This window comes from Triticum aestivum, chromosome 5B, assembly GCF_018294505.1.
Source record: "Triticum aestivum cultivar Chinese Spring chromosome 5B, IWGSC CS RefSeq v2.1, whole genome shotgun sequence".
Taxonomy (NCBI): Eukaryota; Viridiplantae; Streptophyta; class Magnoliopsida; order Poales; family Poaceae; genus Triticum; species Triticum aestivum.
In genome coordinates this window covers 279,373,439-279,401,425 of record NC_057807.1, presented here as the reverse complement: position 1 = coordinate 279,401,425, position 27,987 = coordinate 279,373,439, and positions in this window count along the sequence as shown.

The following is a 27,987-nucleotide window of genomic DNA, read 5'->3' as shown; positions in this document are numbered from 1 at the left end:
AATACTGAGGTCTTTGTTTTGTAATTTTTGACATTTTTTGTTTTTTAACACATGTTGATCGGCTTGAAGAAGGTCTATCTCGTTACTTTTTGTTACTTTTTGTTTTTTTAACACATGTTGATTGGCTTGAATGAAGGTCTATCCCATTACTTTACGACATGTTTCCAAAACATGGACCTCAGGGTTAATTCAACAAATAGGATGGAGCACTATATACATTTAATGCAATTAAATATTTTCCAAAAAAAGTGATATGATTTCTGTGAAACTTATAAGTCATGTATGTCAAATTAACCTCTGTGTACTTGTTCTCAAATTAACCTCTGGGCCTATTTGCTGCGTATCACACACATCTTGTTAAGTTGAACCGTTTATGTTCTCTTCCCTAGTCGAAAACAGTTCATTCGAGTGAACCGTATGCCGTATATCACTCACACCTTGATTTGGCTAGCCGTTTCTGTTGCTTTCCCTGATAGAAAACAGTTCATCGGAGCAAACTGTATGCCATATATCGCACACACATTGATATGGCTACCCATTTCTGTTGTTCTGTCTAATCGCAAACCGTTCATCTGGATCAACTGTATGCCCAGCATCGCACACGCAAGTAAAATCTGAACAGTGTTTGATGTACCCGCCATCACAAACATTTTGCATCTCTTTTGACGGTTTTTTTACATCACCATTTGCGATTAATGCATCACACATAGTTTTGTCAAAGGGTCTCTGATCCTAGTGTCGCGTTAGCAGCATCCTGCAGTAGTGCTAGCTCAACCACAAAATTTGTTTTCTCAGGAATATTCCTTTTTCTATCAAAGGAATAACCCTGTCTGACCTAGGTTGTGAAGCAACCTATATTTCTGTCGTCCAAAAAATTCCCAATTAATTCTAAAAATTCCGTTGGGTCATATATTGCTCAAATATATATGCCCAATCTTTCCCTTAGCCAGTTCAAAAATATTTCTCCAATATTACTTCTTAACTTCTGTCCAAAGTGGCACTTTGTGAAGGAAGTGCCATTTATCTTATCTTGTTTTCTCCCAAAAAATTTGGGAATTCTTTCATGTGCAAATAATTGGGTCATGCCAAAATTCAACTCAATTTGCCTATTGAATCTTCCGCAGTGATTTTTCAAAATTTCTGTCAGATAGAAGCCATTGTGAAGGAAGTACTAGCTAGGTGTATCCAAATGAGTTGAAATTTTGCATGCCTCTTCATGTGCTCATATCATTACCCTCCTCCAATTTTCAGCTCCACCCAATCATCTATGTGAGCACAGCTTCAAATCTTTGTTTCTGGCAATATTCTCAGGTTGTGAAGCAAGTATATCTTATATTGCTTCATTAATTCTGATAAACTAACAGATCATCCTTGTACCCAAATAACATCTCTCCACCAAATTTGGTATCATTTCCTTAGGCCATTTGATAACCAATGTTAATACAAGTCTTTGGACAGAGAGGATGTTTGTGAAGCAAGTACCATTTTGGCTTGTCCATTTGGTATGAAAATTTTACAGCATCTTTATATGTCCAAAACATGCTGCCTTGCCAAATTTGAGCTCAAGTGGTTACTCTATGAGTGCACCATCTTGATCATGTTTCTGGACCAATTCTGTTGTTTCTAAGCAACCATGATTTATATTGGTCCATTTCTCCTCAAACTTAACAGGATTATAGTCCTTCCTAAGATAATCACCTTAGACAACAACTTTGGCTCCAATCAATTCTTTGTTGAGCACAGTGGTCTGATCAAGTTTGATGCAGCAAACTTTCATCAATGCGCCACTTAGCAACAGAGCCTCTTCTCTCGAGCTTTCACTTTCCATAGTGTCCAGGGTGGAGAGCCAACACCCCAGACAAGGTTTGTCAGCCCATTGCCTCTTGTGAGTGCCATGTCTCGTGGTGACCGCATTGCATTTTGCCTAAGCACGCGCTCTGCTTGCTCTGGTCGCGTCCAGGACATCGCCTAACTCTAGCCCCTTCCCCTCTCGCCGTTATTTCGTGCCCGTGCATGTCTAGGAGGATCCCCTTGTCATCGCATTCACCCTGGACCCCTCTTCCCCTCTGGCAGCTTCCTCGTCGGCGCTCACCGCCGCGTGGCCACGGGCGAACAGTGGCCGACATGGTTCTATTCGCCTTGGCTTCTTCCTCACAGTGCCCCTTGGCCTCCTCTACCCTGTGAGACCCTCCCCTGTTCCTCTCCCATCGCCTACCGCCGAGTTCACGAGCGTGCCCATGCGTCAACGGTGGCCGCCAGCGTGACACCTCCCCCCTCGGCTATTTAAGCCTCCCCGGCCGCGTCTCTCCTCGCCATCCACTCCCTCTCATTCCCATTAGCACCCCCGTCACTCAAGCAAGCTCAAGGACGCCTCGATCCCTCCAATGGCCGCCTTGGCCGCCGTCGGCCTTGACCTAAATTCCAGCGACCGCGAGCTCCTCTCTTACTTATTCCACATCTAGTAGACCACCCGGAGCACCCTAAGCCTCCTCACCGCTTCGCTTTCTTCTCTCGTGGACCGGAGCGCCAAGATAGCTGATGCCCGAAGCAGCCATCCACCGCGGCTGGCATCCCGCTCAACCGAGCACTCCCCGGCGGTCGCACCTTCTTGGATCGAACCGCCTCGGCCTCCCGAGTCCAACGGTGGTCTGTGCGCCGCAAACGGTGACCCACGGTGCCAGAGCTCGTCCAGCCTCGGCCGACCTTGGGCAACAGAGGAAGACGACGCCCCCTCCCCTCCACCTGACCAGGTGGGCCCCGCCAGCGCGCATGACCCCACCAGTCAGCCCCTCCGTGCGTTGACCCCACGATCGCTGACGTGGATAAGTGGACGCGGGTTTGCGGGAATACATATTTAGTTACTGAAAGCATACTCTGGCGTAGTTTCAGATGATCATACGTTTTCTTTGTTTGAAAACGTATTCTCAGAAATGTGCTTTCTGCTTTAGCTGGCTAGGGACCTCTTTGTGAATACTTCTTTTACAGAGTGGTCCCTGATATTCAACTGGCTATATCTCTTTGCTCACAACTCCTAATCAGGTGATTCCAAAGCCCACTTCTTCGTCTCGTTGATCCCTTTCTATTGGTATCATTTTAATGATGTTTTCACATTTTGAAAATGACCATTATGCCCTTGCCCTTATTCGCCCCCCTATGAGACAGAACGTTTTCCGGTGATCCTTTCCACGAGCTTCTCGCATTTCTTTCCGGTGAATCCATCCACCCCAGGCAAGCCACACCCTCCACTTGCATGACTGCAATGCAATAACATGGTTTCTTTATTTGAAATTATTTAAAATATTGCTTTAGCTACATGACTTTGTGCATGGCATTTCTTGGAGTTGTTCTGATCTTGCTATTGCCATGTGCTACGTCTTGAGCTTGCGTTGGTTTTCCTTGAAGAGGGAAGGGTGATGCAGCAATAGTAGCGTAAGTATTTCCCTCAGTTTTTGAGAACCAAGGTATCAATCCAGTAGGAGGCTCCTCAAAAGTCCCACGCACCTACACAAACAAACAAGAACTCGCAGCCAACGCAATAAAGGGGTTGTCAATCCCTTCACGGCCACTTGCGAAAGTGAGATCTGATAGAGATAATATGATAAGATAAATATTTTTGGTATTTTTACGATATAGATTGGAAAAGTAAAAGATGCAAATAAAAGTAGATTGAAAGCTTATATGATAAGAGATAGACCCAGTGGCCATAGGTTTCACTAGTGGCTTCTCTCAAGATAGCATAAGTATTACGGTGGGTGAACAAATTACTATCGAGCAATTGATAGAAAAGCGAATAATTATGAAATTATCTAGGCATGATCATGTATATAGGCAACACGTCCATGACAAGTAGACCGACTCTTGCCTGCATCTACTACTATTACTCCACACATCGACCGCTATCCAGCATGCATCTAGAATATTTAGTTCACAAAGAACAGAGTAACGCATTAAGAAAGATGACATGATGTAGAGGGATAAACTCATGCAATATGATATAAACCCCATCTTTTTATCCTCGATGGCAACAATATAATACGTGCCTTGCTACCCCTGCTGCCACTGGGAAAGGACACCGCAAGATTGAACCCAAAGCTAAGCACTTCTCCCATTGCAAGAAAGATCAATCTAGTAGGCCAAACCAAACTTATAATTCGAAGAGACTTGCAAATATAACTTAATCATACATAAAAGAATTTAGAGGAGATTCAAATATTTCTCATAGATTAACTTGATCATAAACCCACAATTCATCGGAACTCGACAAACACAGCGTAAAAAGACTTACATCGAATAGATCTCCAAGAAGATCAAGGAGAACTTTGTATTGAGAATCAAAGAGAGAGAAGAAGCCATCTAGCTAATAACTATGGACCCAAAGGTCTATGGTAAACTACTCACAACTCATCAGAGAGGCTATGGTGTTGATGTAGAAGCCCTCCGTGGTCGATTCCCCCTCCAGCAGAGCACCGGCGAAGGCTCCAAGAAGGGATCTCGCGGATACAAAAGGTTACGGCGGTGGAAATAGCTTTTCGTGGTTGCCTCTAATGTTTTCGAGGTACATGGGTATATGTAGGAGGAAGAAGTAGGTCGGTGGACGCCCGAGGTGCCCACGAGGGTGGGGGCGTGCCCACCTGTAGGGGGCGCACCGGGCACCCTCGTGGCCGCCTCCTTTTTTCTTGACTTCCACTCCAAGTCCTCTTGATCACGTTTGTTCCAAAAAGATCGCTCCCGAAGGTTTCATTCCATTTGGACTCCGGTTGATATTCCTTTTCTTCGAAACACTAAAATAGGCAAAAAAAACAGCAATTCGGGTTGGGCCTCCAGTTAGTAGGCTAGTCCCAAAAATGATATAAAAGTGTAAAGTAAAGCCCACAAACATCCAAAACGGGTAATATAATACCATGGAACAATCAAAAATTATAGATACGTTGGATACATATCAAGCATCCCCAAGCTTAATTCATGCTCGTCCTCTAGTAGATAAATGATAAAAACAGAATTTTTGATGCGGAATGCTACCTAGCATAATTCTCAATGTAATTTTCTTTATTGTGGCATGAATGTTCAGATCCAAATGATTCAAAATAAAAGTTCATACGACATAAGAAATAGTAATACTTCAAGCATACTAATCAAGCAATCATGTCTTCTCAAAATAACATGGCTAAAGAAAGTTATCCCTACAAAATCATATAGTCTGTCTGTTGCTCTATCTTCATCACACAAAGTATTTAATCATGCACAACCCCGATGAAAAGCCAAGCAATTGTTTCATACTTTAGTAATCTCAAACTTTTTCAAATTTAATTCAATACATGAGCGTGAGCCATGGACACAGCACTATATGTAGAATAGAATAATGGTTGTGGAGAAGACAAAAAAGAGGAGAAGATAGTCTCACATCAACTAGGCGTATCAACGAGCTATGGATATGCCCATTAATAGATATCAATGTGAGTGAGTAGGGATTGCCATGCAACGGATGCACTAGAGTTATAAATGTATGAAAACTCAACAAAAGAAACTAAGTGGGTGTGCATCCAACTCGCTTGCTCACGAAGACCAAGGGCATTTTGAGGAAGCCCATCATTGGAATATACAAGCCAAGTTCTATAATGAAAAATTCCCACTAGTATATGAAAGTGACAACATAGGAGACTCCCTATCATGAAGATCATGGTGCTACTTTGAAGCACAAGTGTGGTAAAAAGGATAGTAACATTGCCCCTTCTCTCTTTTTCTCTCATTTTTTCTTTTTTTTCTTTTTTTTCTTTTTTTGGCCTCTTTTTTTTCTTTTGGCCTTTCTCTTTTTTTTATTTGGTGGGCTCTTTAGCCTCTCTTTTTTTAGTCCGTAGTCTCATCCCGACTTGTGGGGGAATCATAGTCTCCATCATCCTTTCCTCACTGGGACAATGCTCTAATAATGAAGATCATCACACTTTTATTTACTCATAACTCAAGATTACAACTCAATACTTAAAACAAGATATGACTCTATATGAATGCCTCCGGCGGTGTACAGGGATATGCAATGAATCAAGAGTGACATGTATGAAAATTATGAAGGTGGCCTTGCCACAAATACGATGTCAACTACATGATCATGCAAAGAGCAACATGAAAATGATGATGCGTGTCATATAAACGGAATGGTGGAAAGTTTCATGGAAATATATCTCGAAATGGCTATGGAAATTCCATAATAGGTGGGTTTGGTGGCTGTTTTGAGGAAGGTATATGGTGGGTGTATGGTACTGGCAAAAGTTGCGTGGCACAAGAGATGGTAGCAATGGGGGAAGGTGAGAGTGCATATAATCCATGGACTCAACATTAGTCATAAAGAACTCATATACTTATTGCAAAAATCTACAAGCCATTGAAAACAAAGTACTACGCGCAAGCTCCTAGGGGGATAGATTGGTATGAAAAAACCATCGCTCGTCCCCGACCGCCACTCATAAGGAAGACAATCAATAAATAAAATTGTGCTCCAACTTCATCACAAAGCGGTTCACCATACGTGCATGCTAAGGGAATCACAAACTTCAACACAAGTATTCTTTAAATTCATAATCACCCAACTAGAATGACTCTAATATTACCACCTTTATATCTCAAAACAATTATAAAGTATCAAATTGATCATAGCATCCAATTCACTTTCTATGATAGTTTTTATTATACCCAACTTGGATGCCCATCATTCTAGGACCAATTTTATAACCAAAGCAAATACCATACTGTTCTAAGAGACTCTCAAAATAATATAAGTGAAGCATGAGAGATCAACAATTTCTTCAAAATTAAGCCACCGCCATGCTCTAAAAGATATAAGTGAAGCACTACAGCAAAAATTATCTAGCTCAAAAGATATAAGTGAAGCACATAGAGTATTCTAATAAATTCTAATCAAGTGGGATTCTCCCAAAAGGTGTGTACAGCAAGGATGATTGTGGTAAACTAAAAATAAAAGACTAATATCATACAAGACGCTCCAAGCAAAACACATATCATGTGGTGAATAAAAATATAGCTCCAAGTAAAGTTACCGATAGACTAAGATGAAAGAGGGGATGCCTTCCGGGGCATCCCCAAGCTTAGGCTTTTGGTTATCCTTGAATATCTTGGGGTGCAATGGTCATCCCCAAGCTTAGGCTCTTGGCGCTCCTTATTCCATAGTCCATCAAATCTTTACCCAAAACTTGAAAACTTCACAACACAAAACTCAACAGGAAATCTCATAAGCTCTGTTAGTGCAAGAAAGAAAACCACCACATAAGGTACTGTAATGAACTCATTCTTTATTTATTTTGGTGTTAAACCTACTGTATTCCAACTTCTCTATGGTTCATACCCTTACATACTAGCCATAGATGCATCAAAATAAGCAAACAACACACGAAAAACAGAATTTCTCAAAAACAGAACAGTCTGTAGCAATCTGTAACTCTCGAATAGTTCTGGAACTCTAAAATTCCTACAAAAATATGAAGTCCTGGGCAATTTTTCTATTGATCTACATAAAAAAGAATCAACACAAAAGCACGTTTATTTGAATTATTAAAATTATTTTCGTGCACGCAAAAGTTTCTGTTTTTCAGCAGAATCAAATTAACTATCACCGTAGGTTATCCTATAGGTTCTACTTGGCACAAACACTAATTAAAACATGAAAACACATCTAAACAGAATCTAGATGAAATATTTATTAAATAACAGCAAGGAAAAATATTGGGTTGTCTCCCAACAAGCGCTTTTCTTTAAAGCCTTTTTAGCTAGGCATTGAGATTTCAATGATGCTCACATGAAAGACAAGAATTGAAGCACAAAGAGAGCATAATAAAACATGTGACAAACACACTTAAGTCTAACATAATTCCTATGCATAGGCATCTTGTAAGCAAACAAATTATCAAGGCAAGCAAAAACTAGCATATGCAAGGAAGAACAAAGAGATGATAGCAATCTCAACATGAAGAGAGGTAATTTAGTAACATGAAAATTTACACAACCATATTTTCCTCTCTCATAATAATTACATGTAGGATCATAAGAAAATTCAACAAAATAGCTATCACATAAAATATTTTTCAACAAAATAGTTGGATTAACATTAACTAAAGTCATGACCTCTCCAAGCCCACTTTTATCTAAAATTTCATAAGATTGATCAAAATCCAAATATGTGGGATCTAAAGTTGACACTCTTCCAAACCCACTTTCAATAATATTGCAAACACAATTATCGATCTCATATTCATCATGGGGGTTAAATAAGTTTTCAAGATCAAAAGAAGAATCACCCAATCATGATCATTGCAACAAGTAGTAGACATAGCAAAACTAGCATCCCCAAGGTTAGGGTTTTGCATATTATTAGCACAACTGGCATCAAGAGAATTTATAGTAACATCATTGCAATCATGCTTTCTATTCAAAGAGTTATCGTGAATCTCTTCATAAATTTCTTCATTATAATTTTCAGATTCACGAATTTCAAGCAAAGCTTCATAAACATAATCTAGTGCACAAAACTCACTAGCAATTGGTTCATCATAATTGGATCTCTTAAAAAGATTAGCAAGCGAATGAGGATCCATAGATCTTAGCTTCTCTGTTTAGCAACAACTATTCCAACTAAACGACCAAATGAGCCAAGTAAGACATCAAAGCAAATGAAAAGACGAACAGAAGAAGGGTGAATAAGACGGCAAGGGTGAAGTGGGGGAGACGAAAACGAGAGGCAAATGGCAAATAATGTAATGCGAGGGAGATGAGTTCGTGATGGGTACTTTGTATGTCTTGACTTGACTTGGTGGAAGCCTCCCCGGCAACGGCGCCAGAAATCCTTCTTGCTACGTCTTGAGCTTGCGTTGGTTTTCCTTGAAGAGGAAAGGGTGATGCAGCAATAGTAGCGTAAGTATTTCCCTCGGTTTTTGAGAACCAAGGTATCAATCCAGTAGGAGGCTCCTAAAAATTCCCACGCACCTACACAAACAAACAAGAACTCGCAACCAATGCAATAAATGAGTTGTCAATCCCTTCACGGCCACTTGCGAAAGTGAGATCTGATAGAGATAATATGATAAGATAAATATTTTTGGTATTTTTATGATATAGATTGGAAAAGTAAAAGATGCAAATAAAAGTAGATTGAAAGCTTATATGATAAGAGATAGACTCGGGGGCCATAGGTTTCACTAGTGGCTTCTCTCAAGATAGCATAAGTATTACGATGGGTGAACAAATTACTATCGAGCAACTGATAGAAAAGCGAATAATTATGAGATTATCTAGGTATGATCATGTATATAGGCATCACATCCGTGACAAGTAGACCGACTGCTGCCTGCATCTTCTACTATTACTCCACACATCGACCGCTATCCAGCATGCATCTAGAGTCATAAGTTCATAAAGAACAGAGTAACGCATTAAGAAAGATGACATGATGTAGAGGGATAGTTAAACTCATGCAATATGATATAAACCCCATCTTTTTATCCTCGATGGCAACAATACAATATGTGCCTTGCTGCCCCTGCTGTCATTGGGAAAGGACACCGCAAGATTGAACCCAAAGCTAAGCACTTCTCCCATTGCAAGAAAGATCAATCTAGTAGGCCAAACCAAACTGATAATTCGAAGAGACTTGCAAAGATAACTTAATCATACATAAAAGAATTTAGAGGAGATTCAAATATTTCTCATAGATAAACTTGATCATAAACCCACAATTCATCGGATCTCGACAAACACACTGCAAAAAGAGTTACATCGAATAGATCTCCAAGAAGATCAAGGAGAACTTTGAATTGAGATTCAAAGAGAGAGAAGAATCAATCTAGCTAATAACTATGGACCCGAAGATCTGTGGTAAACTACTCACAACTCATCGAAGAGGCTATGGTGTTGATGTAGAAGCCCTCCATGGTCGATTCCCCCTCCGGCGGAGCGCCGTCGAAGCTCCAAGATGGGATCTCGCGGATACAGAAGGTTACGGCGGTGGAAATAGCTTTTCGTGGTCGCCTCTTATGTTTTCGGGGTACATGGGTATATGTAGGAGGAAGAAGTAGGTCGGTGGACGCCCGAGGGGCCCATGAGGGTGGGGGGCACCCACCTGTAGGGGGCACACCGGGCACCATCATGGCCGCCTCCTTTGTTTCTTGACTTCCACTCCAAGTCCTCTGGATCACGTTTGTTCCAAAAAGATCGCTCCTGAAGGTTTCATTCCGTTTGGACTCCGTTTGATATTCCTTTTCTTCAAAACACTGAAATAGGCAAAAAGACAGCAATTCGGGTTGGGCCTCCGATTAGTATGTTAGTCCCAAAAATGATATAAAAGTGTAAAGTAAAGCCCACAAACATCCAATGGGTAATATAATAGCATGGAACAATCAAAAATTATAGATACGTTGGAGACATATCACCATGCTACCGTTTGGATTACTAGGATTTATGCTTGCAGATGGTGGATGTCATGTTTCCATTGGATTGTTAGTGGCTAGTACTATTTTCATCATGATGATAGTGGTTATGTTGCTTTGGAGTATTATTTCAGGGATTATGCTTGCATGTGGTTCTTAGCTGGATAGCTTGTTCTTGCTATTGGAGTTGTAGTATTATTGTTCTTGGATTCAACGTGCTCTTAGTATGTTGTTATCCTCGGAGATTATGTTATGGATATGTGATGGTTTAGATTATTTGTTAGATATTGCTATGACTTCGATTACAGGTGGATATATGATATCGGAGTATCAGTAATATTAGATCTAGCTTGGCGATAAATTCTGTCATTAAGTTGGTGAGGTGCCACCGAACCGGGCTTTTCCAGTGCAACCACATTTGCCTCTATGAGAAGGCGTCCCTAATGCGGTCTATTGTCATGCCTCTCGCCAGTGCCTCTGACTAGGGAAGGTTATGGGCGCGCTCTACCCTGATTAGGTAGGCGGACACAAGCCTTATGTTCCCATGGTTGGTATTGAGATCTCTTGTCCCTGTTTGGGGCCATTTTTGTTTTGTCACGGTGGTGGCCGTTGGATGTCACGAGTTGACATCGGGGCCACCCAGGACTGAACCCAAAGGGGGTGTTGGTCAGAGTGGTCGGGGGAGTGTCCTGGTAGTAGATCAGTTTTGTCGGGACGTCATTGGTCCACCCGAATGGGAGCAAGAGGCCATGGGTTCTGTGATGTGGGTACAGTGTGCTAACCTCTGCAGAGTGTGTGTTTAACCTATCGATAGCCGTGTCCTCGGTCATGGGCACAAGTTCGTACTAGGTCACACCGTTTGATCAACACTCACATGATAGAATGCCTTTTAGGTGACTTATATGTTGATATTGTGAGCAGTAGCAGTCTGGCAGGATGTTGATGATGATGTTGGGATGATCTCGAGGATGATCATTCAGTTTGTGATGTGGTCATGCGGTGATCACGTGGAGGCATTGATCACGAGGTGATCGAGATGATTTATTGCTTGGCCGGATAGCCAAGAGTGAGATGGTTCTTGAGATCCGAGATGTTGGTTCAACATTAATTATAGTAATATCATGATTAATAGTTGCTTTCTCATGATAATAGTTGTTGACAACTTAACCTGTTAATGCTATGTTATTGTCTTGCCTTGATGCCTTTGGTTGTTGTGATCTTGCAAGTACATTCAATGTACTGACATGGCGTGTCATGCCAGATTGCAGGTGATGTCATGATTGATTGATTGCTTGTCGAGGTTACCGCGTGTGCAAGCTTGATCGTATCCCAGCCAGAGTTCCTGCAGAGTGGTGTTCATCACCTTCGTTGTTGTTCTGCTGCTATGAGTTGTTCTGCTGCTAGCATAGAGAAAGCATAGTATCGCAAGCATAGTGTCGCCGTGCTGATGTGATCCTTTGTAACATCAGACCTTTTTATTAATATTCTTGTATCAAGAGCTGATTTGTTCTATGCCAAGCAGTGTCGTATTCCAGAAGACTTCTCCTCGGTCTCTGGGCGGGAATACGGGGTGTTCCAATCTCTCTGAGCCGGGGTGCCACAGGCAGGGGGGTCAACCACATCAAACAAAACCCTCTCAGTTCGGTAGTTCACCTCTCCTTCGAATGTTACCGGTAGTGTAATCTTCCCTTAGGACGACTCTTGCCGGGGTTGATCCATTAGAAAGTACTAGTAACCTTGAGCTCTTCATCTGTTATCTAAAGCTTGTCGAGCACCTTGGGGGAAATCAGATTCAACCTAGCCCCACCATCAACCAACATCTTTTTGACCTTGAGGTTGCGAATCATTGGTGAAACCAACAATGGCAAGCACCCTACCGCGGTGGTTTGGTCAGGGTGGTCCTCTTCATCAAAGATGATGGGCGTGCGGGGCCACTTGAGCGGTTTCCGAGATTCTGCCGCTGGCTCCATAGCATTGACCTCGCGCGCCCACTATTTAAGCTAGTGGTGAGAGGAGTGCAAGGATGCACCTCCGTCAATGCACAGGGCGTTAGTGGCCTTTTGAAACTCCTACTCACTGGTTTCCTCTTCATCCCCTTCATCGCTCTTGTCATCACATTCCTTCTTGTCATGGCCTCTAGCAGGTTTCCCTTGATGCTGATGGACCTTGCCGGGGAGGCCTCCTCTGCAACCTCGGCCCTTCCCACCAACGCCATCTTGATCTCTCTCTTTGTCATGCTTCCCATACTCAGCCTTCTGCTTCTTGACGAGTTGCTCGACTTGGTGACACTCTTGGAGATCATGGTCTTTGGTCAGATGGATCTTGCAGTACGACCTGTCAGCTTTCCTAGCCTTCTCAGCCGTTGCAGCTTCCCGGCAGTCAGCGCACGCGACAACCTCCTAGCCGAGAGCTTCGGTCTTCGCCTTCTTGTCGGTACTAGGGACACCTGATCCTTCGACAGACATAATTGTTTTCTCCTTGCACTTCTTGTTGCATTTCTTATTCTTCTTCTTCTGATCGGTAGCATTGTCGTCGTCTTCTAAGTCGACGTCGATGCCCCTTCTTCTACGGGGAGTCACCTCCCCTCCTCTATTCGGGCACACTTATCTGCCAAAGTGTACAACTCATTCACAGTCTTGGGCAATCGGATGTTCATCTTGGAACATATCCTACGGTTGCGTACGCTAGACTGGAACACAGTAATCACAGTTACCGGGTGAATGTCTGGAATGTTCCTATGCACCCGGCTAAACCTCGGCATTGATGTCTACTACACAACCTTCTTCTTGTAGACGTTGTTGGGCCTCCAAGTGCAGATGTTTGTAGGACAGTAGCAAATTTCCCTCGAGTGGATGACGTAAGGTTTATCAATCCGTGGGAGGCAAAGGATGAAGATGGTCTCTCTCAAACAACCATGCAACCAAATAACAAAGAGTCTCTTGTGTCCCCAACACACCCAATACAATGGTAAATTGTATAGGTGCACTAGTTTGGCGAAGAGATGGTGATACAAGTGCAATATGGATGGCAGATATAGGTTTTTGTAATCTGAAATTATAAAAACAGCAAGGTAGCAAGTAACAAAAGTGAGCTAAAACGGTATTCCAATGCTTCGAAACAAGGCCTGGGGTTCATACTTTCACTAGTGCAAGTTCTCCCAACAATTATAACATAATTAGATCATATAACAATCCCAACAAAGAGTCACTCCAAAGTCACTAATAGCAGAGAACAAACGAAGAGATTATTATAGGGTACGAAACCGCCTCAAAGTTATTCTTTCCGATCAATCCATGGGGTATTTCTATAAATGTCACAAACATTCCTAGAGCTCATAGTAAAATAACACCTTAAGACACACATCAACCAAAACCCTAATGTCACCTAGATACTCCAATGTCACCTCAAGTATCTGTGGGTGTGATTATACGATATGCATCACACAATCTCAGATTCATCTATTCAAACCAACACAAAGTACTTCATAGAGTGCCCCAAAGTTTCTACCGAAGAGTCAAGACGAAAACGTGTGCCAACCCCTATGCATAAGTTCACAAGGTCACGGAACCCACAAGTTGATCACCAAAACATACATCAAGTGAATCACGTGATATCCCATTGTCACCACAGATAAGCACATGCAAGACATACATCAAGTGTTCTCAAATCCTTAAAGACTCAATCCGAGAAGATAACGTCAAAGGGAAAACTCAATCCATTACAAGAAGGTAGAGGGGGAGAACTATCATAAGATCCAACTATAATAGCAAAGCTCGTGGTACATAAAGATCGTGCCAAATCAAGAACACGAGAGAGAGAGAGAGATAAACACATAGCTACTGGTACATACCCTCAGCCCCGAGGGTGAACTACTCCCTCCTCCGGCAGGGTGCCGAAACAGGGTCCCGGTTGGTTTTTGGTGGCTATAGAGGCTTGCGGTAGTGGAACTCCTGATCTAGGTTTGTTTTCGAAGGTTTCTGTATTTATAGGAATTTCTGGCATCGGTCTCACGTCAGGGGGGTCTCCGAGTCATCCACGAGATAGGGGCGCGCCCAGGGGGCTCGGGTCTCTTCTGGCCCAACTCTTTTACTTCAGGGGCTTCTTTTGGTCCATAAAAAATCATCAAAAATTGGCACATCAATTGGACTCCGCTTGGTATTCCTTTTCTGTAAAACTAAAAAACAAGGAAAAAACAGAAACTGGCACTGGGCTCTAGGTTAATAGGTTAGTCCCAAAAATCATATAAAATAGCATATAAAACATCCAAGATAGATAATATAATAGCATGGAATAATCAAAAATTATAGATACGTTGGAGACGTATCAAGCATCCCCAAGCTTAATTCCTGCTCGTCCTCGAGTAGGTAAATGATAAAAACAGAATTTTTGATGTGGAATGCTACCTAACATATTTATCCATATAATCTTCTCTATTGTGGCAAGAATATTCAGATCCATAAGATTCAAAACAAAAGTTTAATATTGACATAAAAACAATAGTACTTCTAGCATACTAACAAGGCAATTATGTCTTCTCAAAATAACATGGCCAAAGAAAGCTATCCCTACAAAATCATATAGTCTGGCTATGCTCCATCTTCATCACACAAAATATTTAAATCATGCACAACCCCAGTTTCAGCCAAGCAATTGTTTCATACTTTAGTATTCTCAAACATTTTCAACTTTCACACAATATATGAGCGTGAGCCATGGACATAGCACTATAGGTGGAATAGAATGGTGGTTGTGGAGAAGACAAAAAAGGAGGAAGATAGTCTCACATCAACTAGGCATATCAACGGGCTATGGAGATGCCCATCAATAGATATCAATGTGAGTGAGTAGGGATTGCCATGCAACGGATGCACTAGAGCTATAAGTGTATGAAAGCTCAAAAAGAAACTAAGTGGGTCTGCATCCAACTCGCTTGCTCACGAAGACCTAGGGCATTTTGAGGAAGCCCATCATTGGAATATACAAGCCAAGTTCTTATAATGAAAATTCCCACTAGTATATGAAAGTGACAACATAGGAGACTCTCTATCATGAAGATCATGGTGCTACTTTGAAGCACAAGTGTGATAAAAGGATAGTAGCATTGCCCCTTCTCTCTTTTTCTCTTTTTCTTTTAAATTTGGGCCTTCTCCCTTTTTTTGGCCTCTTTTTTCTTTTTTTTTCTTTTTTTATTCTTCGTCCGGAGTCTCATCCCGACTTGTGGGGGAATCATAGTCTCCGTCATCCTTTCCTCACTGGGACAATGCTCTAATAATGATGATCATCACACTTTTATTTACTTACAACTCAAGAATTAGAACTCGATACTTAGAACAAAGTATGACTCTATATGAATGCCTCCGGTGATGTACTCGGATGTGCAATGAATCAAGAGTGACATGTATGAAAGAATTATGAACGGTGGCTTTGTCACAAATACGATGTCAACTACATGATCATGCAAAGCAATATGACAATGATGGAGCATGTCATAATAAACAGAACGGTGGAAAGTTGCATGGCAATATATCTCGGAATGGTATGGAAATGCCATAATAGGTAGGTATGGTGGCTGTTTTGAGGAAGGTATATGGTGGGTGTATGGTACCAGCAAAAGTTGTGCGGTACAAGAGAGGCTAGCAATGGTGGAAGGGCGAGAGTGCGTATAATCCATGGACTCAACATTACTCATAAAGAACTCACATACTTATTGCAAAAATCTATAAGTCATCGAAACCAAGCACTACACGCATGCTCCTAGGGGAAGGGTTGCTAGGAGTTAACCATCGCGCGATCCCGACCTCCACTCATAAGGAAGACAATCAATAAATAAATCATGCTCCAACTTCAGCAGATAATGGTTCACCATACGTGCATGCTACGGGAATCACAAACCTTAACACAAGTATCTCTCAAATTGACAACTACTCCACTAGCATGACTCTAATATCACCATCTTCATATCTCAAAACAATCATAAAGAATCAAACTTCTCATAGTATTCAATGCACTTTATATGAGAGTTTTTATTATATCCCTCTTGGATGCCTATCATATTAGGACTAATTTTATAACCAAATAAAATTACCATTCTGTTCTAAAAGACTCTCAAAATAATATAAGTGAAGCATGAGAGTTCATAAATTTCGTCAAAATAAAACCACCGTCGTGCTCTAAAAAGATATAAGTGAAGCACTAGAGCAAATGACAAACTACTCCAAAAGATATAAGTGAAGATCAATGAGTAGTTGAATAATTGTGTAACTATGTGAAGACTCTCTAAAATTTAATAATTTCAGACCTTGGTATTTTATTCAAATAGCAAGCAAAACAAAATAAAATGACACGACCCTCCAAGTAAAACACATATCATGTGGTGAATAAAAATATAGCTCCGAGTAAGGTACCGATGAACGAAGACAAAAGAGGGGATGCCATCCGGGGCATCCCCAAGCTTAGGCTCTTGGTTGTCCTTGAATATTACCTTGGGGTGCCTTGGGCATCCCCAAGCTTAGGCTCTTACCACTCCTTATTCCATAGTCCATCGAATCTTTACCCAAAACTTGAAAACTTCACAACACAAAACTCAACAGAAAACTCGTAAGCTCCGTTAGTATAAGAAAATAAATCACCACTTTTGGTATTGTTGTGAACTCATTCTAAATTCATATTGGTGTAATATCTACTGTATTCCAACTTCTCTATGGTTCATACCCTCCGATACTACTCATAGATTCATCAAAATAAGCAAACAATACATAGAAAACAGAATCTGTCAAAAACAAGACAGTCTGTAGTAATATGTAACTACCAAATACTTATGTAACTCCAAAAATTATGAAATAAATAGGTGGACGTGAGGAATTTATCTATTAATCTTCTTCAAAAAGTATCAACTTAAAATCACTTTTCTGTTAAAATTTACAATTATTCTCGTGAGTGCAATGTGTCTGTTTTTTTACAGCAAGATCGCACTTTCACCCCAAGTCTTACCAAAGGTTCTACTTGGCACTTTATTGAAACAAAAGCTATAAAACATGATTAATACAGTAGCTTAATCATGTGTACACAAAAACAGTAGGGGTAAATATTGGGTTGTCTCCCAACAAGCACTTTTCTTTAATGCCTTTCTAGCTAGGCATGATGATTCCAATGATGCTCACAGGAAAGATAAGAATTGAAACATAACGGGAGCATCATGAATAATATGATTAGCACATTTAAGTCTAACCCACTTCCTATGCCTAGGGATTTTGTTAGCAAACAACTTATGGGAACAAGAATCAACTAGCATAGGAAAGCAAAACAAGCATAGCTTCAAGATTTTCAACACATAGAGAGGGAACTTGATATTACTAAACTTCCTACAAGCATATATTCCTTCCTCATAATAATTTTCAGTAGCATCATGAATGAATTCAACAATATAACCATCACATAAAGCACTCTTTTCATGATGCATAAGCATAGAATTTTTATTACTCACCGCATAAGAAACTTTCTTCTCATGAATAATAGTGGGAGCAAACTCAACAAAATAACTATCATGTGAGGCATAATCCAATTGAAAATTAAAATCAAGATGACAAGTTTCATGGTTATCATTATTCTTCATAGCATACATGTCATCACAATAATCATCATAAATAGGAGGCATGCTATCATCATAATATATTTTCTCATCAAAACTTGGGGGACTAAAAGTATCATATTCATCAAACATAGCATCCCCAAGCTTGTAGCTTTGCATATCATTAGCATCATGGATATTCAAGGAATTCATACTAACAACATTGCAATCATGCTCATCATTCGAATATTTAGTGTCAAACATTTTAATGCATTCTTCTTCTAACACTTTGGCACAATTTTCCTTTCCATCATTTTCACGAAACACATTAAAAAGATGAAGCATATGAGGCAACCTCAATTCCATTTTTTTCTGTTTTCTAATATAGACTAAACTAGTGATAAAACAAGAAACAGAAAGATTTGATTGCAAGATCTAAAGATATACCTTCAAGCACTAACCTCCCCGGCAACGGCGCCAGAAAAGAGCTTGATGTCTACTACACAACCTTCTTCTTGTAGACGTTGTTGGGCCTCCAAGTGCAGAGGTTTGTAGGACAGCAGCAAATTTCCCTCAAGTGGATGACCTAAGGTTTATCAATCCATCAAAGGCGTAGGATGAAGATAGTATCTATCAAACAACCCTTCAACCAAATAACAAAGAGTCTCTTGTGTCCCCAACACACCCAATGGTAAATTGTATAGGGGAAGAAACATCATAAGATCCAACTATAATAGCAAAGCTCGCGGTACATCAAGATCGTGCCAAATCAAGAACACGAGAGAGAGAGAGAGAGAGAGAGAGAGAGAGAGAGATCAAACATATAGCTACTGGTATATACCCTCAACCCCGAGGGTGGACTACTCCCTCCTCGTCATGGAGAGCGCCTGGATCATGAAGATGGCCACCGGTGTTGGATCCCCCCTGCGGAAGGGTGTCTAAAAAGGGTCCCGATTGGTTTTTGGTGGCTACAGAGGCTTGCAGCAGCGGAACTCCCGATCTAGGTTTCTTTTCAGGGGTTTCTGTATTTATAGAAATTTTTGGCGTCGTTCTCACGTCAGGGGGGTCTCTGAGTCATCCACGAGATAGGGGGGCGCGCCCTGGGGGTAGGGCACGCCCTCCACCCTCGTGGATGGCTCGGGTCTCTTCTGGCCCAACTCTTTTACTTCGGGGGCTTCTTTTGGTCCATAAAAAATCATCAAAAATTGGCACGTCAATTGGACTCTGTTTGGTATTCCTATTCTGTAAAACTCGAAAACAAGGAAAAAACAGAAACTGGCACTGGGCTCTAGGTTAATAGGTTAGTCCTAAAAATCATATAAAATAGCATATAAATGCATATAAAACATCCAAGATAAATAATATAATAGCATGGAACAATCAAAAATTATAGATACGTTGGAGACGTATCAGGCATGTACTTCCGTAAACTCGCTCCTCCTTCTATGGGAGGATTTGCACTGGGACGCTCTGGTTCTTGATGGCCGCCAGTGAAGGTGCCAACAAACTCATTGCATAGGTCAGACTAGGTCGAGATGGAGTCCTCCGGCAAGTGCATCAGCCACGACCTCACGTTTGGCTTGAGTGCCAAAGGGAAGTAGTTGGCGAATACATTTTCATCTCTCCCTCCGGTAGCTTGAACGGCGATGGTGTAAATGCTCAAGAACTCTGTCGGGTTCAATCTTCCATCATATTTTCCTAGTATCTCTGGCTTGAACATATGGGCAGATGGCCAACGGACTTGCCGTAGCTCATGGGTGAAGGCGGGACACCCAACTTCGAAAGGCAGGTACCCGTTCCCACCGGGCACGGGCTCGTCGACGTCGGGGCCATTGCACCTATTGGACTAGCGGTGGGTTTCATGGCGTCGTTCTATCATGACACGCATATCTTCCCTCCGCCTGTCTTCCAGGACCTGTCACTGGTCTCGACGGGCTCGAGGATCAGACAAAGCCATCGACACATCATCGGGTTCTTGGTCGTGTAGTTCTGGCTGCGGCCCTGTGTTGGCTGCCGTGGAGGGGACTGCACCGTTGGAGTGCCCCCCGGTACGACCAGCGGCTTGGGCCGTTGTTGCTACCGATGGAGGCCGTGGCAGGCCTGCCCACGGTGACCCCCCTCCCCCGCGCGCCTCAGCGAAACCAATCAGGCTCTGAATGGTGGCTCTCCATTCATCCATTTGATCGGACGCTGGTGGGAATATCAACAGGAGCTGGGCTCATGCCATGGCTTCCGAAGCAGTGCTTGGCATAGATGTTGATGCAGATCGTGGCATCGCCCGATTTCTGATGGTGCGAGTAGTGGGGGCATCGTGTTCTCGTTGCTACGAACCGGTCCCCAGGGTGGCATGGTGATGAGGTGGATGCGCTTGGGGATTGACGACCCCATTCGGCACATCGTCTTGGTTAACTTGCCCTGGGGATGGCATGGGCCTCGTAGCTGCACCCGCTGCAGGGGCAGCTAGAAGATTATGATTTGCACCAGAGAGAGTGGCATCGCTACGGTTGTGTCCTTCGGTGAGGTGGAGAGGTGGAGACAGAATATTCTCCCCACTCGTACCTTGTGGAGCTTGGCCGCTAGGGTGCTGTTGATGTCGCCCTCCTCCGACGCCTCCTGCTCCTGCTTTGGCCACAGGGGGAACGGTGATGGTGTCGCCTGCGCCAGTCACATTCCTCGTGGCTTCCACGTTCCCATGCACCCTCGTAGCCCCATGGAATCAGTAGCTGCATGCGAGGGGGCCTTCGAGGTGGATGGGTGAGCTGAAGCGCCAGACTTTTTCTTGGGCGCTGAAGCCGTCGATGAAGAAGACAATGATGAAGATGGACGTGCCACTTATGACTTTGTCTTCGCACAGGCACTTCCCCCTACCTGGCGCGCCAAAGATGTCGTGGTTCAACACGGCCACCTATGGGGCCATCTGCCCCTTGTGGTTTGGCAAGGGGGAAGGGCGCATTGCACAAAGAGCGGAGGCGGTAGAGCAGCACGGCAATGGTGACACGGGTAGTTTTTTACCCAGGTTCGGGCCGCCGCGAGGCGTAAAGCCCTACTCCTGTTTTGGTGGATTGATGAAAGGACCATGGTGGAGACACATCGCTCAAGCCCGGCAAGGTCCCCCTGGGACAAGAGTAGCTACGCGCGTATGAGTGTGCAAAGGCCTGAATCCTCTCTAAGGTTGCCACATCCATCCTTTTATAGGTCAAGGGGTTACTACAATCGCAAAACAATCATTATCCAGTGATTAGATAGCCATAGTGCTTTCATACCCAACTCTACAGACAGGACAGGGTGCATTAAATGCACTGCTTAGTGTCACATCACGGTGTAGTGCGGCAAGCCTTGTTGTGCTATTCAACCACATTCTCGCATGTCTGTGTGACACACCTCTGGATAGATGTCACTTAGGGGCGATCTTCCTCAAAAAAATGGCTGCCACATGCCAAATGAGAGCCACTTAGTCACTTGGGGGCTCGACACTGCACTGATGAGTGACTTGAGTCACTATGAGGTGGGGCAGTGGAGCCTTGGCGAGGTGGCGCCCTCGGCGTCCCCGGCAAGCCTGCCGGGGGAGTCTTGAGACTTGTCTTCGGTGCGGCCTCGACCTGACCGGGCTCGCCTGCTCAACAAGGGAGGCTTTTCCTTAGTGAGATCTTGCTTCTTTGGCTTATCTTGGTTTCTTGATCCGCCCTTTGATTCCTCAACGAGCTATATCCTTAGCGTGTCCTTGTCTTGGATGTTGTAACCTTGCCCCTGTGCCTGTGTACAGTGTGGGCAACATACACCAGGGTTTGTTGCACAGACAGTCTTTGGCTGTTAGGGCCGCAGTGTGTTCCTTAGTCCGTAGTGAACGCTTCGTGTTGCCATTGATCGTTATGACGCCCACGGGACCAGGCATCTTCAGATTGAGGTATGCGTAATGTGGGACGGAGTTGAATTTAGCGAACACCGTTCGACCAAGGAGGGCGTGATAGCCACTGCGGAATGGGCGATGTTGAAGATTAAGTCTTTGCTTCGGGAGTTGTCCAGTGAGCTGAATACCACCTCCAAAGTTATTATGCCTGAGCAGCAGGCCTCTATGCCTGGAATAACCCCCTTGAAGGTGGTGCTACTGGGTTTGATCCTTGACGGATCGATCCCCATTTTCCTCATTGTGTCTGCGTAAATCAGATTGAGGCTACTACCTTCGTCCATTAGGACTCTCGTGAGGCGGTACCCATTGAAAATGGGGTCAAGTACCAGGGCCGCTGATCCTCCATGACGGATACTGGTCGGATGGTCCCTTCGATAGAAGGTGATCAGGCAAGCTAACCATGGGTTGAACTTTGGCGCTACGGGCTCGACGCCATACACATCCCGCAGCGCGCGCTTCCTCTCCTTCCTTGGTATATTGGTGGCGTAGATCATGTTCACCGTCTTGATCTTAGAAGGGAAGGGTTTTGGACCTCCACTATTTGGCCTGGGGGCCTCATTGTCGTCCTCGCTTCATGGGCTTTTGCCCCAGTCTTCGGCTGTAAGTTTGCCGGCCTGCTTTATCACCCAACAATTGCGGTTGGTGTGGTTGGCGGGCTTTTTGGCGGTTCCATGAATCTGGCAGGGCCTGTCCAGGATTGCGTCCAGCTTAGTAAGGATGTCCTGGTTTCCTTTAGAAGGCTTTTTCCGTGACCCGTACTTCGGGTTACAAAATCCGACATGGACTACCATTTCGTCAATTTCACTATCATTATGGCGGTATTTGGTTTTGTTCCTTCGTGGCTTCCCATTCCCGTCCTGAACTTCAGAGGTGCCGCGGGTGTCGGGGTTGGTGCTCCAATGAGCCAGCCAACTATCCTCTCCGATGTAGAAGTGGGTCATCAGGGAGGTGAGCGCCGTCATCGCTTTTGGCTTGTCTTGGCCAAGCTGGCGTGCTAGCCATTCATCCCAAATATTATGCCTAAAGGCAGCTATAGCTTCGGCGTCCGGACAGTCAATGATTTGGTTCTTCTTGGTCAAAAACCGGTTCTAGAATTGTCGGGCTGACTCACCGGGCTATTGGATTACATGGCTCAAGTCATCAGCGTCCGGGGGCCGAACTTAAGTGCCCTGAAAGTTAGCTCGAAAGGCGTCCTCGAGCTCCTCCCAACATTCTATGGAGTCTTCGGGGAGGTTGTTTAACCAGTGTTGAGCCGGACCCTTGAGCTTCAATGGTAGGTACTTCATGGCATGACGGTCATCCCCTCGTGCCATGTGAATGTGCAACAGGAAATCTTCAATCCATACAACCAAATCTGTTGTCCCGTCGTAGTGCTCAATATTAATAGGTTTGAATCCTTCTAGAAATTGGTGTTGCATGACCTCGTCTGTGAAGCACAGAGGGTGAGCAGTGCCCCTAACTCGCACTATGTCACACCAGAGATCATTTGCCATCCGGGCTCGTTGCTGTTCCCGAGCTCCATTATGTCTATCTAACCAGGCTTTGTACCCATCCCATCTAGCGGGGTGATACATCTCCAACGTATCTATAATTTTTGATTGTTCCATGTTATTACATTATCTGTTTTGGATGTTTTATATGCATTATTATGCTATTTTATATTATTTTTGGGACTAACCTATTAACCTAGAGCCCAGTGCCAGTTTCTATTTTTCCTTGTTTTTGAGTTTCACAGAAAAGGAATATCAAACAGAGTCCAAACGGAATAAAAGTTTATGATGATTTTTATTGGACCAGAAGACACCCAGAAGACTTAGAGTCCAAGCTAGAAGACCCACGAGGCGGTGGAAGGGTGGAGGGCGTGCCCTAGGGGGGTGCGCCCCCTGCCTTGTGGCCCCCTCGGGAGTCCCCTAACCTACTTTTTCGTCCTATATATTCACATATATTCCAAAACCCTCAGAGCCAGCCACAAAAATACTTTTCCATCGCCGCAACCTTCTGTTCCCGTGAGATCCCATCTTGGGGCCTTTTCCGGCATCCTGCCAGGGGGGGATTCGATCATGGAGGGCATCTACATCAACTCTATTGCCCTTCCGATGAAGCATGAGTAGTTTACCTCGGACCTACAGGTCCATAGCTAGTATCTAGATGGATTCTTCTCTCTCTTTGATTCTCAATACCATGGTCTCCTCGATGTTCTTGGAGATCTATCTGATGTAATCTTGTTTTGCAGTGTGTTTGTCGAGATCCGATGAATTGTGGATTTATGGTTAGCTTATCTATGAATATTATTTGAATCTTCTCTGAATTCTTATATGCCTGATTTGGTATCTTTGTGTTTCTCTTCGAATTATCGGTTTGGTTTGGCCAACTAGATTGGTTTTTCTTGCAACGGGAGAGGTGCTTAGCTTTGGGTCCAATCTTGCGTGATTTCACCTAGTGACATAGTAGGGGTAGCGAGACCCGTATTAAATTTTTGCCATCGAGGATAAAAAGATGGTGTTTTTATCATATTGCTTGAGTTTATTCCTCTACATCATGTCATCTTACTTAAGGCGTTACTCGATTCTTTATGAACTTAATACTCTAGATGCATGCTGGATAGTGGTCGATGTGTGGAGTAATAGTAGTAGATGCAGGCAGGAGTCAATCTACTTGACACAGGCGTGATGCCTACATGCATAATCATTGCCTTAGATATCGTCATAACTTTGCGCTTTTCTATCAATTTCTCGACAGTAATTTGTTCACCCACCGTATTATTTGCCTTCATGAGAGAAGCCTCTAGTGAAACCTATGGCCCTCGGTCTATTTTCCATCATATTTGCTTCCAATATACTATTTTGCAATCTTTTATGTTCAAATCTATAAACCAAAAAAGCCCAAAAATATTTAGTTATATTTTATTTAGTGTTATCTATCTCTATCAAATCTCACCTTTGCAAGTGACCGTGAAGGGATTGACAACCCCTTTATCGCATTGGGTGCAAGTGTTTGATTGTTTGTGTAGGTGCATCTATTGGGGACTTGCGCGTTTCTCCTACTGGATTGATACCTTGGTTCTTAACTGAGGGAAATACTTATCTCTACTGTGCTGCATCACCCTTTCCTCTTCAAGGAAAAAACCAACGCAAGCTCAAGAAGTAGCACGGGGGGGTGTCATCTCTGGGTCCGTAAATGGACCTTGTCCAACCTGCCCGAGCGTCTAAGTCGCGTCGTAGGTCATATTCGTAGACTGGTCGTACTGCTCCTAGCCTTGATGACGGGGTGGGTCGGGAGGCGGTTCGGCTTTATCAGTTGTCCTATCCTGTCCTCGAGGGGGCAGTCCGGCTGGTCTGCCTGAGTGTGCCTTGCAGGCGCTAGCTTTATGGCCTCGTCATCAAATCGTGGCAGTAGCCTTCGCATAGGGTAGCTTTTGGCCTGCTGTGTGTGGCCATGCTCTTCTTCTGTGACTAGGACCTTGGTCCACCTATCATTGAGGGTATACTGCTCGGCCTTTATCTTCTGTCGCTGCTTCTTCAGGCTTCACGCGGTGGCAATTAGCTGTCGTTTAAACCGCTCTTGATCTAGTGGGTCTTCTGGGACGATGAAATCCTCGTCGCCCAAACTAACCTCCTCTTCGGGAGGGGGGAGGTAGTTGTTGTCTTCGGAGTCATCAAGGTGTTCAAGATTCAGTGCGTCCTCGTGCTCCTTGTGGTCATTTTGTGGCTGTTCGTCAGCGCCGGGATCGCTGAGGTCGTCCGCATTATCCAGGGTGGCATTTTCTCCAGTGTATGTGTTGCTCGCATGGCTTCAACACTCCTTGGAGCGGCGATGCTGTCTGCGGCATTTCGGTGGCTTGTCACTGGGCCTGCCGTTGTTCTTCCCGGGAGTGGCGTCATCTTTTGGAGTGCCCACCATGTAGACATCGTAGGTGGACCTGGCCGTCTAGCGGCCGGTGACGGGGGGAGCAGCGTCAATGTTAGTCGTGGCTCCGCTATCCTCGTCCATGTATCCGGTATTTTCCGCAGTATAATCCAACATGTCGGTTAAGTTTTCGACTGTGGCCACTAAGTGGGTGGTGGGTCATAAAATTCCTTGAAATTTACCTCAAAGGGCTATTGAACGCAAGTCGAGGGTGAGTCCTCCCAAATAGCCATCATCTGGATTCGTTCCAACACCTCGTTTAGTAAGGCGAGGGTCGCCGGACTGGTATGCGGTGGATGTTCAGGGCCGGTCTCAGACGTGGCGGGGCAAAGAATGATATGTGCCCTGACTAGATCTTGGTATTCAAGGGCCGAGTTAACATCAAGGCCCGGGACTGGACAGTCGTAAGAGACCGAGGACACGACCTGGTTTTCCGACACTGTTTCCGTATTAGGCCTTGAAGCCGAGTTTACGAGGGGGAGTTCGGCCATGGATGATTCGTGGCTATTGAGCATCGACCCATTGCAGGGGCTCAAGGCTGGAGGCGTGTCGTGAGGAGAGGGTTCGATCGGGAGTGACTTCTGGCGTCCAAACATTGCTCCCACATTGAGCCCAAAGCTGGGTCTTCGGCGGACATTATCGGCATGATCGAAAGGGATTCTTGGCCTTCGGTCAGGGTGGAACCGTCCGAACTCGAGGCCGGCCGAAGGGTCGATTATGATCCGCAGATCAAACCGAGGGAGGACTTCGGAGCAGGCATAGTGGGGCCCATAGGGGTATGGGGAGAGGTTGTGAATCCGGTGAAGACCAGATCACCTTGGATGTCCGCAACGTACTCCAAGTTACCGAATCGAATCTGGTGCTCAGGGGCAAAACTGCTAATTTGGTCTAGATGACCAGTAGGGTTGGTGTGTAGCACAATGCTGCTGAACATGAAGAGTTGGCCGGGGACGAAGAGGTCCCCAGAGCCGACGCCCTCTCTAATGATAAGGCGAGCCATTGATCCTTTGGCGACCCAACAGCGGAACTCTCAATGAAAGCACCAATGTCGGTATCAAAACCGGCGGATCTTGGGTAGTGGGTCCTGAGCTGTGGATCTAGGATCAATGGGAACAAGGGACGATGAACATAGTGTTTACCCAGGTTCAAACCCTCTCGAAGAGGTAAAACCCTACATCCTGCTTGATTGTATTTGATGTATGATATGGTTACAGAGTAGATCTACCTCGAGATCAGGTGAGCTAAACCCTAAGTCGATAAGGTGATGGATATAGCTCTGGCCCTACAGACCTAAACCCTCTGGTTTATATAGACACCAGTAGGGTTAGGGTTACATGTGATTGGTTACAATGAAGGAAATATCACGCTAATCTTGACTTGGAGGGCACACCACGACCCCAAAGATCTCCTGTCGGGTCACGGGTCTGCACTCTAGCTTGGCCCCATAGCGGCCCATCAATCCGTCCCACATGTAGTAGGTCGATGGCCCGGGTACCTCTTAGTCCAGGACTCCCTCACTCTCCTCTTCAGGGAAATCCCAATGCAACTCACAAGTAGCAGGAAGAATTTCTGCCGCCGTTGCCGGGGAGACATCATCAGCATCTATCAAGTACCATCACATAAACTTTCATCTCCTCGCATTTACTTTATTTGCCATTTGCATCTTGTTTTCATGTCCCCCACTTCTAAAACATTTTTAGAAAAACACACAAATATTTTCCGTTTGCCTTTTTGCTTGTGTTCTTGTTTGCTTGCTTTGTTGTGATGTCTCAAGAAATTAAAAAATTCTATGATTTTGCCAATACTAATAATAATGATTTTATAGTACTCTGATTGCTCCTTCCGCCACTAGTATGGAGCCTTGTGATGTTAATGCTGCTTCGCTAAATCTTGTTATGGAAGAACAATTTTTCGGTAGTCCTAATGAAAATGAAGCATCCCATCTTAACACTTTCGTTGAATTGTGTGATATGCAAAAGAAAAACGACTTGATAATTACATTGTCAAATGAAAATTATTTCTGCTCTCACTATGAGATCGCGCTAAAACTTGGTTTTCATCCTTCCACAAAATAGTATTGATTCTTGGGATAAGTGTAAGGATGCTTTTATTGCCAAGTAGTTTCCTCCGTGAAAATTATTTCTCTTAGAAATCAAATTATGAATTTTTAAGCAACTTGA